Source organism: Lissotriton vulgaris, chromosome 6, assembly GCF_964263255.1.
Source record: "Lissotriton vulgaris chromosome 6, aLisVul1.2, whole genome shotgun sequence".
Taxonomy (NCBI): Eukaryota; Metazoa; Chordata; class Amphibia; order Caudata; family Salamandridae; genus Lissotriton; species Lissotriton vulgaris.
This window is the reverse complement of record NC_141694.1, coordinates 1148189096-1148202932: the sequence shown is the minus strand read 5'-3', so window position 1 is coordinate 1148202932 and position 13837 is coordinate 1148189096.

The window sequence follows — 13837 nt, the reverse complement described above, 5'->3', positions numbered from 1 at the left end:
GTATTTGGAATCGAGAATACGCTTGACTTCGTACTTCTCGTCCCCATCTACATCTAGAGGCAATGGCTTCTGGGGTAGTCTAGTTTGCGGAAGGCAAGGCAGAAGCAGGGGAATATGGAACACTGGATGAATGTGCCAGGAAGAAGGGAGTGGTAATCTTATAGCGAAAGGGTTGATTACTTTGTCGATAGGATATGGACCCATGAATGTCGGCTTCAGTTGGGCATTACCCTCCAGTCTCAAATACCTGGTATCAAGCCTCACCCTATCCCCCACATATATAAAGGCCTTGGGGAACGCTTTTTGTCAGCATAGTTCTTTTCATGGGTTTGGGCCTTGCTTAGCTGAGCCTTAGCATCCTGTAAAACTGTTCGGAGATGTGCATGGGGCTTCTATTCGGTATGCTATCCCAAACTAGGAGGCATATCCACAATAAAATCCATGAACAACATATGACAAAGTGTCAGAGGTATGGGAATGGGTCGCAGCAAACTGCAAGGTCTTTTATGTTGGGTCTTTCCTTGGGTGCAGATGGCACATTCGGAAACACACCTGGCTGTGTCCGCCTGCAAGGTTAACCACCAGAAATGTCTTTTCATTGCCTGCATGGTTTTCCACCCAGCGTAGAGTCCTGAATCCATCGCAAAGCTTGCAGTTGTAAAGGGCCCTCTGGTACGTACAACTTTTCATCATGGTACAGTAGGTCGTTGCTGGTCGAACGTTTTTCGTGGTCTTCGTCTATTCATGCCTGAGCTTTCCATCCTGCCACCTGTTTTTTCATCTGAGCCAACAAGCCTTACGAGGTCTTGGAAGCCTGGAGATCCTTTGGAAAAGAAGCCTTGTGTAGTATCACAGGAGGTTCTTCTATGGGAACCTGTTTGGGCTCAGGAGGCGGGGCTGGTCTAGAGAGAGCATCCGTTTTGCCTTTTTGTGGTCCAGTTCAGTATTTGATCAGTCGAAATCTGAAAAGAATAGCAAACAGTGGAGTTGTTGCGGTGTCAAGACTCTGGCGGTCTTCAGGAACAGTAGGTTCCGGTGATCGGTGAATATCTACACAGTGTGCTTAGCCCCCAGTAGGCAGTGCCTCCAATCTTCACACGCTCTTTTTATGGCCAGCAGTTCTTTGTCCGTGATGCTGTAATTGACCTCCCTGGACGTCAGTTTCTTTGAAAAGTAGGCCACAGGATGGAGCTGGCCAGTATCTGGATGTCCCTGTATTGAACGCCTCCAAGGGCGTAATGAGATGTGTCCGTTCCTACCACAAAAGGAAGAGTGGCGTCTGGATGTCTCAACACATGTGATTGTATGAAGCGGTTCTTGAGTGTTTGGAAGGCCTGTTCTGCTGATTGCGTCCAAAGAAATGTGCCCCTATTTTTCAGTAAATTTGTTAAGGGCTGTATGATGTTAGAGAACTCCTTTCTAAACATCCAATAGAAGTTTGCAAAGCCCAGAAAGCTCTGCAGGGCTTTAACACTGGAGGGAGAATTCCACTGAACAATGGCTTGTATCTTTTTGTTATCCATGCATAACCCATTCAGTCCTATAATGTACCATAGGAATTCTACTTCAGTGGTATAAAAAAGACACTTCTCCAATTCAGAAAAAAGAGTGAACCGTTGCAAAATTTCCAGCACTGCTGTCACATGTGTGACATGCTATTCCCTGGATGCTGAGTAAATCAGGAGGTCATCGATGTAGACGATACAGGACATGTCCAACAGACCACGTAACACTTCATCCATAAAGTACTGGAAGGCGGCGAGTGCGTTGGAGAGCCTGAATGGCATAACTTGTTATTCGTACAACCCAATCTTCATCTGGAAAGCCATGTTTTTTATTGTGACATTGTTAAAGACTCTATAGTCTATGCAAGCCCTTAAGCCACTCTCCTTCTTGGGTATGAAGAAGAGCGGCAAAGAGGCCGGAGAGGAGGAAGGGTGTATGAACCCGGAGGACAGCAGCTCATCAAGATAGCATTGGAGGTATGTGGTCTCAGCCTCCAGAACTGCATATACACAACTGCATGGAATGAGTGCTCCTGGCTCCACCTCGATCACACAGTTGTAGTCCCTATGAGGGGGCAACTTCCCTGCTTCATATTTGCTAAAAATGTAGTGGAACTGCTTATATTCCTCAGGTAACATGGAGACACAACATAAGACTTTGTTACTGCATCCTATGGCGAGCAGGCCGGCAGGGTTTACAACATCTTCGGTGCTTTGTTCATTGTCTTTTGTGCAGTGTTCTTTACAGAATGTGAAGTTCATGGAGACGGTGTGTGCTGCCCATTGCACCAAAGGATTATGATACTTGAGCCATGGCATTCCCAAAATAAGCTTAAAGTGGGGCGAATCAATAAGGTAGAACTGGATGTATTCAAAATAGTGTAAGCCTACTTGCATCAAAATCGATCGCGAATGGAAGTGTACTGTTCCAGATGTTAACACTGTACCATCCATCCGTAAACATCCTTTACGGGTTCAGGTGTTTTCTTTTTGATACAGGAGACTCCTAATTCCAGGCCGTACTGCTGATCAATGAAATTGCCAGTTGCTCCCGAATCCATTAATGCATGGGCCACAATAGGTTCCCCATTGGGCAGTTCCAGGGAGACACATAAGTTCATATGAGCCACAACGGTTTGTACTGTGTTAGCCAATGCTGACGAGACCACTTCCTTTATGGGCCTCAAACAAGGGGTCTCAGTATTTGGGTACATCAGTTTCCCTGGTTCTCTGTGGCATAGTCGACTTTGGTTAGATTACACGCTCCAGGGTTTACCTTGCACATGAATTTGGATCGAGTTTTACAGTCCTTGATGAAATGTCCGGGTTTCCCGCAGTACATGCACAATCTCTGCTTTCTATCAAACATTTTACGCATTTCAATGCAGAAATCTGAAAAGCTGTACAGGACAGGATCGTTTCTCTCTATTAGGGGAAAGGACCAACTAGCTGTATTCCCACCCAGATAGGACATAAAAAGGCCGTCTTGGTCTGGTCAGTAGGAAACACAGCAGGTTTTCACATGAAGTGCAGTCTGCATTGGCCGAGGAAAATGCAGAACTTTTTGGGGTCCCCAAAGAATCATTCAGAAGGGGCAAGGGGCAGTTGCATAGGTTGTATCAGATGCACGGAGGAGGGTCTTGCTGGTGATGAGTTCGAAAAAGAGGAGGTGAAGGGCTCAGTGCCATGAGTACCCCTTCCCGGTGTGAGGTCCGTGCTTCTTGATTCAGTGTTGTGGGCTGTTAAGGGAGGAGGCAGCCTCCAGTCCTTAATGTAGGAGCCGCTCCCCCTGACCCCGGTAGAGCTCACACAAGATAACCATGATACCTCCCTTCTCATGGTGCCCATCTCATTCCTTAACTCTAGGTTCTCCCCACGAAAGGCATCCACCTCCATCTGCAAAGCGGTCAAGGTCTACAACACTGAAGTAAGTACAGTGGCAGTATCCATCGCTCGGGCTGTAGTTTACTGTACGCTTGTCAATCTGTCAGACCCTCAACAGGTTACCACTAACCTTGGAAGCCGGATACAGAGGGAGCGATGAATGATGCTACGTAACCCTATCCCCAGTATGGAGTGACCTGTGAGTACAGAAATATCACTAAACATAGAAGACCATACACGGGGAAAGTGAAAAAAGGGAGAAAGGATAAAATAAAGTTTCCATTATGCTGCATATGCAAATGAAAAAATCACAATAGCCAAAAATAAAGCATAAAAGAAATAATCAGGTCTTCCTTGAAAGTGAACTGAGCTTGCACCTAATCCCCTAGCCATATCGCCTTAAATATAGCATGTGAGGAAATACTCAGCTCAGGGTAGAAGATGCACACTCTGTTGTAGGTTAGTCCAGGCGCTCAAACCCACAAGAACAATCCAGGTTAAGCCATGCAAGACATGCTGGCTGAACTGCTGCTAACGAGGTCAAAGCAGCCCAGTAAGTGAAGCCTCTTGAAAACTCTTAGAGTGCTTCTGCCCGTTTGTACACAAAGGAACTCGGCATTCACTGCGGCTCTGAAACGCGCTCCTGCGCGTGTTGTTTAATAAAACAAAATAAGTGTCTACATAACCTAGCCTTTCAGGCAGTTCATGACATGCGCACCAGCGCCTGTTTCAAAAGAAACCAAAATACGAGTAAACAGTTTGGAAAACCAATCTGAGCCTTTCAGGTGGCTCTTGAGACAGCAGAGAGTGTGTTTACCAGTCAAGAATATGAGGAGGGTTTTGTTGGATGCTTCTTCCGAGCAAAGCAACGGCTCCAGGATGCGCACCGTGCATTTAAAATAAAAGAAGCAAGGGAATGCAGTACGGCATTCTCCAACGTTCAGGAAGGCAAGTCATGCAAGATGGAGTAACAGTAGCTGAAATCCTTGTTACTGGGCTGGTTCTCCATGACGCATAGCAAACCTCCGGGTACAGCTTTCGTCATTGACAAGCACCGAGCCCCCTGCAGGCACTGCCTATGTATGGCCTTGATACAAAGCCAGGCGAGGTTCCCCACAAGGTATAAGGGAGATTTAGTGCTGATGCATTGGTATCGCTGCAAACACACATGCCTAAATGTAACCCCCAAGCTCTATTTACGCTGGAATGTGACACCTAGTAGGGTCTGAGTGTCAAGAAATCCCATGTTTCCCTTCACATGTTTAGCAAATCAGGCAACATGTCTTGATCTATATATTCCCCCTTCTATGAATCAGGGTACTGACTCTCCTCTTCTGACCCTGAAGAATTAGAAGACTGTACTGAGTATACTTTTTTAGGTTTAGCACCTTCACTCATCTCCTGTAACATGTCCTTAATCAAACGCGGAGTTTGGGCATCCACACCGTCCCTTTGGCACTTTAAGCGGAGGAGAATGTGTAGAGGCAGAGGAAGCTGAGGAAACTGAGGAAGAATTCTCTGCATTCCTCCTTTTTCTTGAGTGATTGCCCTTGTTCACCACCGATAATAATAGCACACCAATGTAATCCCCCACACTCTAGTAGATGCGTCTCATTTGGGAAATATCAACCTCTATGCGGTACTCCCCGGGACTGGCACTCATAGGCATCTTAAAAAAAACCCTGTCAACCAGCAAAGATGCCCAGACACAGGCAGGCACTCTGCTCCCGACGTGTCTGGTCAATATTGCGGTGTCCCCTCCGGAAGTCAGCCAACCCTGGAAGTGTATCCAATCTTGTGCTACCTGGGCCCTTTCACCAACTGCCAGTATACACGTCTTTCTGCCAGCCAGGAATACGCACACCACGTACCAAGACCCAGAATTAGAGCCAGAGACAACCTCCAACATCCATGCCACATGTCTCTCTTTGCAAGCCAGACAGTCAGAAAGACCTGCACACCACCTGCCGTTATTGCCGCCCTGCAGCGATGAAGATTGCCCAAAGCCAGATCCGCCACTCCAGCCCTGCAGGAGCAGGCTCCATCCTTGCCCCTATCTGTCGACAGAAAGAAAAAAGAACAGCATAAAGGCTGGTTAAGTATGACTTAAGAACTCCAGGTAGGATGGGGTGGGGTAGGTGTTCTAGTATTCCTTTCATTCTTTTTCTGTCTGTTAGTTATATCTCACTTTTGTAATAAATGGGACAAGGACAGGAGGGACCCTGGAGGTATTGGTACTTACTTTTCCACGTAATTCAGTCAACATCAACTCATATTTTGTCCATCATTGCCACATACTTTTTTTGGACCTTGATTAAAAATCAAGGTAGTAACTGACAAATACTTACCTCCAATACCTTTATTAGTTATACCATTAATGTCACGTATAATGGTGTTAGCATTGTTTCTGAACAAGTATTCAATTTTGCCCAAAGTGATGTCACCTGTTACGCGTTCCCCTGGACAAAATTAGCATGGTTCCCCAGTTTTTTTTAATACATATCATGACTTAATTTGTTAAATGTGCAACCTTATGTAGAGTAACGTCTGCAACAAGAGCAAATACCTCCTTTTGTGACAGTGGCACCTTGTTCACATGATATATTTCCACTTTCAAAATGTAAGGAACATTGTAAGTTTCCTTACTCCTATTTTTAAGTGACTGGCATATGAATAAATAAGCAATCAAAAACTCTGCATTTTAAGTTTTTTACTCGTGATTCATGTCTCAGTGACAGATGTCATAAGTTTGTTAAACGTTCACATGGATTTTCGATGTTTTAAACCCATCACAGTATAATAACATCTGAGGCCAGATCTACAACCCTTTTTTGCGCTTGTAAATGGGAAATCGGCCTGCTTGCGACTGCAAAAACGGGTCATGGCATGTACAAACGCTATTTTGTGAGTCACTGATTCGTAAAACAACGTTTGCGTCTCGCTATTAGCAAGGGGCGTCCCTTCCTAATTGCGAGACTCAATGCCATTTACTATTGTTTTGCAACCGCATTTGCGGCCGAAAAACAGTCGCAATTTACCACCTACTTCAAGTAGGTGGTAAACCCCTGGCCAACGGGAAGGGTTCCCCAGGGGACCCCTTCCCATTTGTGAATGGGTGGATAAATATTTTTTAAGAGCAGGCAGTGGTCCCAGGAACCAGTGCCTGCCCTTAAAAATGAAACTAAATAATTTCATTTTTCTTTTTTAAATGCATCCCATTTTCCTTTAACGAAAACGGGCTGCATTTATAAAAGAAAAACTGCTTTATTTAAAAAGCAGTCCCAGAAACGGTGGTCTGTTGACCCCAGCAGCTCACCATCCCTGGGAATGCTATCCATTCCCAATGGGGTTGCAAATTGCGCTTGACTCATAATTATTAATGAAGCATGCAAATTGCGACACAGTTGGGAACCGCTAACAGTGTGTGAGACACTGTTGAACATTCACTTTTGCGAGTCGCATATTGTGGGTCGCTATTAGACGTAATTTGCGACTCGCAAAAGTGTATGGTCGTACATCTGGCCCTAAATCATCTAAACCAACAAATCTATACCCTTTTGACGTCTGTAGAACAATACTGAATCACTACAGCGTAGACCCCTGTTTAATCAATTTCTATGATTTCAACCTCAAAACAATTCGACATTACAGACACAATTATATATCTCACATGTTTTTAAATATATTATTTCATTCATCAGCCAAAAATATACAAAGCTCAAAACATTAATTTTAAGAGGAATATTGGAGCTTCTCAGAAGTTTCATTTCTACAAGACAGAAGGAACTGCTGAACTCTAGCACATCATTTTGCCATTCCTGCTCGAATTACATGCCCTCTTTTCGTCTGCGCTTATCATAGATGGCAGACAAAGTGCATTCTCCCCCCACTACACTGCATGCTTTACAAGGACCCAATCCCACATCAAACTCTGGAGTCGTACTTGATTTTCTGCAGTGTGCTTGTTTATTAAAATTAAGTTCACAGGTCAATTACCTCATTGACCTACCAATCTCTTTATTTATTCGTACATATTCCAACACAGTATTTAAGAGTAAACTTGCACTTATATACAATATATACATTCACCGCCCATTCCCAATGGGCCTTTAATTTGAGTTCAGGGTTGCGCCAGCAGGCCACAATCCAGATCACCTGCTCCCTTAACGTTAACCCCCTTCTGGTCAACAGAGCCGCAGGTGAGGAAAGCGCCCACTTGGGCAACCATAGGCCTCCGGGGTAGGGCTGAAAAGCCAAGGCCACCAGCAGGTCGGCCCCAACTCTCCCGCCAGCCCAGAGTCCATAATGATTTAGCAAACCTGTTCAGAGTTAACTGTCTCTAGACAAGAAGTTCCCGTGGTATTCTTGTCCGGAACCCCGCTATTGCCCTAACTGAATCCTTATTAATAGGGATGGGTGGGTGGGTGTCTTCTCTTGGAGACGTCCGACTCCTGGGCGATCAGCGGACAAAGAGGGGGTCTCTAGGCTGGTCGCGGGCTTTTAAGCCTCGCGCCCTACTATCACTTCCGGGGCGTACCTCGACCCTTGTTCCCATTGGTCCTGGTGCCGCGCTCACTTCCGGGTCACATAACCCGGAAGCGATCCTACTCCGGGTCGGCCCTTTGGCTGCCACTAACGACGCCATTCCCCGAGGGGGTTGGCGCCTTCCATAGATGGCAGACAAAGTGCATTCTCCCCCCACCACACTGCATGCTTTACAAGGACCCAATCCCACATCAAACTCTGGAGTCGTACTTGATTTTCTGCAGTGTGCTTGTTTATTAAAATTAAGTTCACAGGTCAATTACCTCATTGACCTACCAATCTCTTTATTTATTCGTACATATTCCAACACAGTATTTAAGAGTAAACTTGCACTTATATACAATATATACATTCACCGCCCATTCCCAATGGGCCTTTAATTTGAGTTCAGGGTTGCGCCAGCAGGCCACAATCCAGATCACCTGCTCCCTTAACGTTAACCCCCTTCTGGTCAACAGAGCCGCAGGTGAGGAAAGCGCCCACTTGGGCAACCATAGGCCTCCGGGGTAGGGCTGAAAAGCCAAGGCCACCAGCAGGTCGGCCCCAACTCTCCCGCCAGCCCAGAGTCCATAATGATTTAGCAAACCTGTTCAGAGTTAACTGTCTCTAGACAAGAAGTTCCCGTGGTATTCTTGTCCGGAACCCCGCCACAGGACGAGGAGCTTACTGGCGGACTCGACCTCCCCCCCCTGCGCTCAAGAGCTTCGGAGACGGCCCCTAGGACTGTTTCTATGAATATCTCCATACCCGCCTCCGACAGGTGAACTCCGTCCTCCGCGTATAGCTCCGGCCTGTCTGCCTGTATTAATTTGTGACGAATCGCTTTAATACTAGATTTCTGCAGGATTTCCGCCACCGACTGGTTCAGCCTTTTAACGGATCTGTTTATTGCTTTCACGGGTGCGCCCCGAGCCCACACGAGTCTAGGGATGACTTCCGACCATAGTACTATAGCTTCTGGGAAAATGTTTTTGATTGCTGCTAGAGTCGAGAACAGGGACTCCTTCACTTCTCTCCTTCCGCCCGGAATCATATCGTTGCCTCCGCAGTGCAACACGAATACGTCTGGCAAAGGCATGCCTCTGGCCAAGGCCGTTTTCACATCCCTCGGGACGTCCGCCAGGCGCTGCCCGCCTATCCCCACCCAATGATGGTCACAACCTCGCATCATGGTCACCCTGTCCCTGAGTGTCTTTTCGAAGTGAGCCCCGGCCCTGCGAATGAAGGAGTGGCCACACCAACAGATTTGGGTTCTCTTAGGGGAGGTACCTAGAGTAAATATGAAGAGATACAGTCAGCCGATTCTAACAACGGGGACGAAGGCTAAAGACATGTTAGACTAATTGCGGGCGAATATAACGTTCGTAACAAGCTGATTTCCAGCGACCCAACCTCTTGATTACCTGTTCGGGTAGGCCTAAGCCAGCAGCCGCTGTCGCTGCTCCAATTCTAAACGAATGTGATGTAAAATCGGCTGGATCAACTCTGATCCGTGCCAGGGTCATTTTAACTACTCGAGTGAACTGGAACCTGGTAAGGGGTAACCCACTCTCATGAATCAAGAGTCTATCGTCCGCTCCCTGGGGCCTGGCTTGGAGGAATAGCCTCAGCAAGTTGACTGGACAGAAGGCCTCACCCTCTACTCTACCCAATTGTAACCAGGTACCTTTACCCAGTGGGTCCGTCTTCGATCTCCGCACCCTAAGCCGCAGGACACCTTTTGACTCGATTATATCCGAGCACCTCAGACCCCCTTCCCTATCCGATTTGGACGCCGGAAGTAATTCTGAAATTCGCAGGGCCCCGCAAAAGGCTAGGGTATAGGCCACCCGGAACAGTTGCGCCTCATACTGGGAGAAACAAACGAACGGTAGAGCTTCTAAGATTTTAATAAATTTTTCTACGTCTATCGGCCTCCTAGAATCTTTCTCCCCGGGTGCCAGGCGCTCCCAACCTCTCATTGCTCTTCTAACTCTCTGATCTTTTGTCGGATCAGACACCCCCCGTAGGCCCGCATAAAATGCTAACGCCGACACTGTCTTTTCATGAATGCTACCGACTTCTCTTGCTCTTTCTGCTGCACAATGAAGCCTAATACACTCTGGGGGGCAAAGATGTCCGCTACCCCCACACCCCTCAGGTATGCCATATACGAATCCCATGATCTCTGATACATACTCTTAGTCCTTGGGGCCAAGGATGCAGATATCAACTCGGCGGCTGTGGGGCACCAAACTTCCATAGCTCCGCTGGGAAGGCTGACATTGACGTCGCCGCCTGGGGCCAATGCTCCCGGAATTCTGTTAACTTAAAACGAGACAATGCATCAGCCGCTTTGTTTTCTACACCTGGAACATGCTTAGCAGTGAATTGGACATTATGGCTCAGGCATTGCAAAACCAGTTCTTTCAGTAACCTGAGTACCCAAGTACAGGTAGCCCTCTGGCTATTAATCACCATGACTACGGACATGTTGTCCGACCAGAATACTATACTCCTGTTTGCCAGCAGATCTCCCCACAAGTGCAAAGCTACCACTATGGGGAAAAGTTCTAGAAAGGAAATGTTAGTAGTCAGGCCTCGCTCGATCCAGTCATCTGGCCAGCACTGCATACACCATTTTTGACCAAATATAGCTCCGAAGCCAATACTACCTGCAGCATCGGTGAAAAGCTCAAGATCCGTATTAGAAGAACAGGCTGCTCGCCACAACACCGTGCCATTGAAATCCCTCAAAAAACTTCTCCAAATCAGAAGATCCTCTCTAACTTCGGCTGAAAGCCTCACCCTGTGGTGTTTGGCCCGCAGCCCAGACATTGCCCTCGCTATACTTCTGGAGAAGGCCCTGCCCATAGGAATGACCCGCAGAGCAAAGTTCAGTTGACCCAAGAGGACTTGTAGCTGATGTAAGGTTACCTTCCTTGCCCCCAGGCAGTTATCGATAGCGGCCCTAAAGGCATCGACCTTGACTTTTGGCAGCCTGCACACTCCTGCCGTTGTATCAATCTCTATGCCCAGGAAGGTCAGACACGTGGTCGGGCCTTCGGTTTTCTCCGCCGCCAAAGGTACTCCGAGCGCCTCAGCCAAGCGCTGGAAGCCCAGCAGGGCCTTCCTGCACGACTGAGAACCCTCAGGACCCATGAACAGAAAATCGTCCAGGTAGTGGACTATTGAGTGCGAGCTGTCCGAGGCCAGAAACTGCTCGACCGCCCTTTCGAGGAACCTTGCGAAAGTCTCGAAAACTGCACAGGCAATAGAACACCCCATGGGCATGCACAAATCCAAAAAATAGCTACCGTCAAATGTGAAGCCCAAGAACCTGGTATCGTCCGGGTGGACGGGCAGTAACCTAAAGGCTGATTCAATATCAGCTTTAGCCATTAAGGCTCCTTCCCCAAACGCCTGCAATTTCTCAATAGCCGTGTCAAATTTGGTATACTTCACCGAGCACAGATCTGGGTCTAACTTGTCGTTGACCGAAAGCCCTGGAGGACTTGAAAGATTATGGATCAGACGGAATTTACCTTCCTCTTTTTTCGGAACTAGACCCAATGGGGAGCAAACCAGATTATGGGTAGGTGGTTCTGTAAAAGGACCCCCGACCCGCCCCAATGCTACCTCCTTCATGATCTTCTCTCGAGCTGCCTCCATATTTCGCAACACTGAGCTTTGATTACGAGGTGGGACATTGGAAGGGGGGGCTGAAGACGGGATACGGAATCCACTTGTAAAACCATGCAGTAGGAATTGAGCCTCCTCAAGATTATCGTACTTACTGAGGAGGCGTGTCAGGACATGCCGTTTAATTGGAGTTGGAAGCTTTGTCGGGAGTCTTAGTTGGCTTTCCTTTTGGAGCACTGTGGCTGGGCTGCTCTTTGGGGTTACCAGTTTTCTTAAAACACCTAACCTCGGGATGAGAGGTACCCCCGCAGTAGGAACAGCAGTGTTTGAATTTACACGAGACCCCCCTGGTACACTCATTTCTATTAAACTGCCAGCAGGCCTGTTTTTTCTCACCAACCCCTTTGTCAGTCCGAAAGGACTGGCTCTGAGTTGAGGGGACCGGGGTAGGCGTTGAAGGGGTGGAATAGAAGACTGTATGCCATAAATTAATCTCCCGCTGGTCCCATGCTATACCCGGGTGAACTGCCTTCATCTGTCTGAACATTTTATCGTATTTCAGCCAACCGCTGGCCTGGAAACTCTGTTGCCGCTCCATGTATCAGGGATATGTAGCTCATCATTTGTGGGCCTAAAACCGGATACTTCTCAAGCATAACAGCGGCATATATTGCGAATCCCGTGATCCAATTCTTCATGGACCATTCCACCCACGATTTCTTCTGATTGTAATCTCCCTCTTTCCCGCCCTTGGGTTTTCCGGCCGCCACCCCTGCATTGATAAGGTCGAACACTTCTACGTATTCGCCTCTGAGTATCCTGTCCTTCATATCTGCTGGCACATGCCAAGTGATCCCCGCGGATGGCGATAAGGTCATTGAGGACGAACCGAACATTAACGGGCTGAATGCTAGTAACGGGGAACCAGCTGGTTTCCCCCCCAACCCCCCATGCATCTGGCCATTAGAGGGACCCGCCACATCAACTACGGCGTTCGCCATTGAGCCCTGACTTGGACCCCCCAGGTTGGAGTAAGCAGTCATCGCTAAGGGGGACCCGTGAGCCGTGTAGGCAGGAAACATTGAGCTTACAGGACTGCTACCTATCGCTTGACCATGCTACCCATATAATTGCATCCCTGGTAACTGAGCGACCCCCCCGGGCTGAACCCAAACTTGCGACACTCCGCTACCCGGCTGTGCCACTACTGGCGGTAACATACCGTGCGGACCGGACCCCCCCACAGAAGTGACGGGAACCCTCCTATCTGCATGGGCCTAGATGCATCATACTGCCCGTCGGTGTCATCTGGGTCATTATCTGGGCCTGAGTTCGAATCAATTGTCTCTGGCACCTCCTCCTCACGTGGTGATACTGGTCGTGAATCCGTCGGCCTAGACCGCTTGCCTCTTGCCGAGCTTCTAAGCTTTTCTGGGGTATGCTTCGCTCTTTTTCCTCTCCCCCTCTCCTCCTGAGAGTTCGCATCTGCTCTAGCCCCGTCTCACATATTCTTTAGTACCCAATCCATGCCTTTTTCCCTTGTGAATTCCAGCAGTTCCGTAAAGGCAAGGTATTCCTCATTCTTGGCTGCGGGTTGTTTACCCTTCGGCACCTTCTTCGACGGCATCCTGCACTTAAAGAAAACAACGTTAAAACTTGTCGAGAAACCCCAAAGGACTTTTAGGCCCACCGCGCCGCGGATGGGCCCGGACCCCAGGGAATCGGATGATCGAGCGCCAGCGCTCGCCCTCCCCCTGGACATGAGGATTTACCACGGCAATCCCCCCCCCGTGATTGATATTTAAATCAAGAGAAATAAACACGAAAGTTGTAAGAAATCCAGCACACACTGCAAGGCCCGCTAACCTACACCACGAGTCGGATTAAATCTCGCTGTATACTCCTACGCGATGTTCCCACGATGTCTTCTCTTGGAGACGTCCGACTCCTGGGCGATCAGCGGACAAAGAGGGGGTCTCTAGGCTGGTCGCGGGCTTTTAAGCCTCGCGCCCTACTATCACTTCCGGGGCGTACCTCGACCCTTGTTCCCATTGGTCCTGGCGCCGCGCTCACTTCCGGGTCACATAACCCGGAAGCGATCCTACTCCGGGTCGGCCCTTTGGCTGCCACTAACGACGCCATTCCCCGAGGGGGTTGGCGCCTTCCAGTGCTTCAATTGAAGCCACCAATCCTACATTCCATTTACTGTACTAGCAGTGTTCCCACGTGTCAAGCTAAAGATACCAACTCAATTTTTAGCCATCAAAGTCAAATTCCGTAAT